Raw genomic sequence first — 4,953 nt, 5'->3', positions numbered from 1 at the left:
GGGGGGGGGGGGGAGAGCGATGAGAATGTCTCTAGGAGTCACGTGATCTCGAAGCTGCAAGATGGCGGCGTGCGGACGTTATTGCACGCTCTCGCGAGAGTTTGTCGCGCGCGAGGCATGATGGGGAGAAAGGTGGGAGGGTGAGAAAATGGCGCATGCGCGCTGGGGTTCCGCTTCGTAGGAGGGGTTGGGCGCATGTGCGGAGTGGGCCTTTAGCTTCAGTTCCCCCAGTTGTAACTGCTGCTTCTGGCCAGGGGCGCCCTTAAGTCGGGGGGAGGGGCTGGGCTGGAGCCTGTAGGGGGGCCAGGATGCAGAGCCTGGCTCTGAAGGGGACCGCCAGATTTGGGGCTTCTAGTCTTCTCTGCCTAGAGCTGTAGGCCTGGTGTAGGAAATACCCTGAGCCCAAAGGCATGGGGAGCCTTATGTGCAGGGATCCTGGTTTTCTCTGATTTGAAAAAAAAAATCCCCCAGTTTTTTATTTAAAAAACCCAAAATCTTTATTTCTCTATGATTAAAATGAAACACCATTAATATACAGATCTATATAATGGTGTTTCATTTTACTCTCAAAAAAATCTGGATTTTGGATTACCGTTTTTTCCAAAAATTGGGGATTTTTTGTTTTTTAAATCAGAGAAAACCAGGATCCCTGCACATAGGACTCCTAATGCCTTTGGGCTCGGGGTATTTCCTACACCAGAACTGCAGCTCTAGGCAGAGAAGACAAAAAGCCCCAAATTTTGAGAGTCCCCTCCAGAACCGGGCTCTGAACCAGGGCTTGGATGTGCCACCTTTGCTTTTTGTGTCTAGGGTCAACTGTAGTTGTTCAAATCGATCACATAAGCTTTGTTCATTTACGGCCAGGGCTGCAGTAACGAACTGTGTCCGGGTGTCCCTAAGGAGGATGTGCAGTTTAAACTGGTAGCTTAAAAAACTCGGGGAGTGCTGCATTGCTAATGTGTGCTGGCAGCTGCTGTCACAACTCCCTAGTGCCTATGTTGAAGCTGGTGTGTCTGCTGCACTTCCGTATCCTGATGAATTGGGCCTCAGTGGGCCCTGCAATGCTATTTTTGCTATTGGCATCTGTTTGGTAGATTCAGGCCCCTGTTACACATTACATGCATTGCGCAATTAACTGGTTAATTGCATCATAAATTTAGAGCAGCCACAAGTGTAAAGTAATTATCACACAATGAGTTGGTGAATCACACAGTAAATGTAAACTGGCTCCATGTCATTATCATGCAATAACAATGACTTTCCAGGTATGAAAAGAGCCAGCCAGCTACCAAATTAGTGCTTGCAAATGTGTAACAACTCTATAGCTGGCTGCTGGACAGTTTTAATTTGAAGAGGTGGCAGGGCCCTCATACAGCTGTTGTCAGAAACCTGATTAAATAGTTGCTTAGTTAAAATTTTAATTTGTCGTTTATAAATGCAAGTTATACACTATCGTACTTCCAGGCTTTTATTAGCCAGGCTTTTTTTAATTATTATTTATAGTGTCTTGTTCTGAAAAGTGAGAGACTAATGACTGATTGAGTCAGTATTTAATCTCCTGAGGAAATTCTGCTGTCATTTATGATTAGTCTTAAGCAATGAATGTGATCAATGCTGTATAACTTACAAGATTTTGAAATAAAAATGAACGCTTTAAATTGCAAATAGTTTTAAGCCACAGAGATGTAGGCTGATGAGAAAGGAAGACTTCATTCAGCACTGTACAGTATCTTAACAGTCACAATTTAAAAAAAAGCAAGGCAACAAAAATTGAAAGCAGCGATAAACATTTATTTTAGGACTTGCGTGCTAACATCTTTTTTTTGAAAGTCAAATATCTTGCCATGACTTTTCTTCCTTCCCCTATTCAATGGTTTCATATTAGTTGCAGTCAGTGGCAGTGCGTTAGTGCCTGCTGTTAGAGAATTAAAAGAGATTATGTTTAGGTCAGTGGTTTTGCAGTTGGCTCCAGCAATATGCCTGCTGCGCTCTGTGGTGAGCGCGAGTGGGCGAGAAGCGTCCATATGCGCCGAGTGAACTGAGTCATGGTGACTGGCCAGCGCAGGCAGACTGACTCTCTGGAGGTTACATGCTCACAGATGATAAAATATAATTGTTCCCATCTGGCTTTCCAGCTCTAGCTCCTTAATGAGAATTAATGGGAAAAATACTTTTATTTTTAATGTTGTGTCGCCTCTGTAGAATAACAATATGAAAATGGGACCTCTTCTGCCCAGAGCAGCAAATGTTTGAGGTGACATTGTTTTCTTTGTTACTGTGGTGATAACGGTTAGTGGGTTTTGCCCTCTAGTGGCTGCGTGTGCCAGCTCAATTTCAAATTTGAGGGGCTTTGTTAGGTTTTGTTGTTGTTTTTTAAAGAAAACTTAAAAAAAATAGTATTCAGTCTTACCATAAAAAAATGGTTACGATATTACAAGCTGATGGTCAGGCAACACTTTAATCTGCAACTCCTGTTCAGTGTAGAGAAGCAGTAGTTTACAATGATGTGTCATGGATTTTTTTAAACGTTTTCTCTGAGGTTTATAAAAAAGGACCTTTTTAAAGCTTCCCTCTTCCCCCAGTGCTCTGCTTCTTAATAAGTACTGCCCCCCGCCGCCAATATTCTTCAGTCATTTAGTTAAATCAATGTTAATGAAAAAGCAAGAATAATGAAGTCTTGCCTAAAAATGAATTGCTCAAGCCTTCGCTCTTGTTTCACATTATCTTTGTTTAATACTCTACTTAACGGGAAATTAAATTCTAATGTTCAGACGGGTAGGGGGGACCTCACCTTGCTATAATGCAGCAAACAGAATGAGACAAAAATATTCCTGTATGTCTTGTAAAGAAGAGTAAAATAAGTTGGGCTCATTTTCTTTTTAGTTTATTCCTTTGCAAAAGCTAGGCTCTGTGAACATACATGTGATTAACTTTATGGCTTTACTGACTAGCAGTATTCATTCACGTGCATGACGTTCCTGACATGTGAATGTGCGGGGCTCCATTGGTTAATTTGGGACTGTGGCCCTGATACAACAATTGGGTCTCCCTGGGGCAGACCTCTGTTCCCTTGCTGAATGCTGTTGAAGTCAGAGGGACTCTGTAGGTGCAAAGATCATTATGCAATCATGCAAATGATTGCATGATAGTGATGTTCAGGGATCCTGGCTTTCTCTGATTAAAAAAAAAAAATCCCCAATTTTCAGAATAGTAACCCAAAATCAATTTTTTTCTGTGATTACAATGAAACACAATTTTATATAATTTGTATTACATCAGTGTCAATGAGGGCTTCTTTATTTTAGGGATTATCATCTTTATTGCACAAATATAGCAAGGACGCTTCACAAATGTATGTGTTCTCCTGGAGGCATGTAGGTCCTTCTCTCTTTAAGATGATGCTTTTTCCAATGTCTTTTGAAAATTCAAGTTAGTTTTCTGTTATGCATTATGAGGCTTAAAATACCACTATTGATTTCAGCAGACTGCTTATGTCCTTAAACCAGGGGCGGGCAATTATTTTGAGTGGAGGGCTGCTTACTGAGTTTCGGCAAGCCACTGGGGGCCACATGAGAGGCAGCCAGGGGCAGATAAATATTAATTTTCTAAATATTTTAGGGGCCCCACGGGCTGGATAGAATGGCCCGGCGGGCCGCATTTTGCCCACCCCTGCCTTAGACCAACACAGCTACAACCTACACCACTGATGATTTCCACATTTCTCCATGATTAAAATTAAACGCTACCAATATATATATCACTTTAATCAAGGAGAAATGTGGAAATCAGCGGTTGTATTTGACAAATATTAGTGGTGTTTCATTTTAATCATGGAAAAAATGTGGATTTTGGGTACCTTTTTTTTATCTGAAAATTGGAATTTTTTTTATGTGAGAAAACCAGGATCCCTGGTAATAAAAGCATAAGTAGGTTGCAGTATTTTTACCTATAAAATTATCATGTGAAAACTATGTCAATGCTATAGTTTTTTATGACTCGACCAATTTCTCCAATGATCCTACAAACTAAAAGTTTATTTTTAAGGCACATTAGATTACATCTGTTGTCAGCTGCATCCTCAGCGGAGGCGTTTCCCATCACGTTTCTTTGTTCAAAATCTGTACTAACATAGCATTAAAAAACAGCCACCCAGTAGTGTTTAGGGGGAAGGAGTGGGGAAGGTGACGACTGGAAGAGGACAATCATCAGCCATCTTTTCACATCCGTGTTCCATTGCCTCACCCAGCACTTGTTCATGGGCAAACCCCAGAGAGGAGCAGGCTGCACCCGTGTGCTGAAGACGTGAGGTAGAGAAAACGAGAAAACTGTTTTTCCCCAACTCCTCGCCTGGTCTAATGAAAGAGATCGCCTCTCCTCCAAGAACCTTCAAGGCACTTAGCCCACCCTGTCCTCCCAAGACGCAGGTGCAGGCCCCGGCCCATTATAGCTGCAGCAGAGGCAGGACTTTGCGGGGCTCCAAGGATCGCAGATCTGAGCTGAGCTCCAAACATGATTTACGTTGTGGAGGGGGAAAAAAGTGCCCATTGAGTCCAACCTCCCTGTTTCCCTCGGGCTCCCGGCAAGCGAGGCTGAGCAGCAAAGCTCCGAGCGGACTCCTGAGGCGTCGTCCCCGCCCTGTGTAAAGGACTCCGCTCACCACGTGGCGCAGCCCCTTGAAGGAGCACAGGCCCCGCTCGGCCCCTCCAATCACCGCGCCCGTCGCGCCCCGCACGAGCCAATGGGCGGCCGCGGAACGCATATTTAAACACCCTTCCGGGGCGCCGCGCTATGTCACAGGGTTCGAATACAAGCAACACTGGGAGGGGAGGCGGGACGCCACCCTGCGACTCCCCAATCGGACACCGCGCAGGCGTGACGGGCAGGGGGAGGTGCCAATGGGCAAGCAGCGACGGGCGGCGTGTATTTTTTTTTTTTTTTTTTTTTTTTTTTTTT

General features: G+C 43.9%; 1 long non-coding RNA gene across 1 annotated transcript; it reads left to right on the top strand.

Annotated features, from left to right (window-relative positions):
* Positions 1-23: 23 nt before the first annotated feature.
* On the top strand, positions 24-1,755 carry LOC109290662. The gene is made up of 2 exons (XR_002095651.1): positions 24-132; positions 1,682-1,755. It is a non-coding gene; the product is annotated as an uncharacterized LOC109290662 (long non-coding RNA).
* The last annotated feature ends 3,198 nt before the right edge of the window (positions 1,756-4,953 follow it).

This window comes from Gavialis gangeticus, unplaced genomic scaffold (assembly GCF_001723915.1).
Source record: "Gavialis gangeticus isolate Ggan-Ray unplaced genomic scaffold, GavGan_comp1, whole genome shotgun sequence".
Lineage (NCBI taxonomy): Eukaryota > Metazoa > Chordata > Crocodylia > Gavialidae > Gavialis > Gavialis gangeticus.
This window is presented reverse-complemented; position numbering and strand designations above follow the sequence as displayed.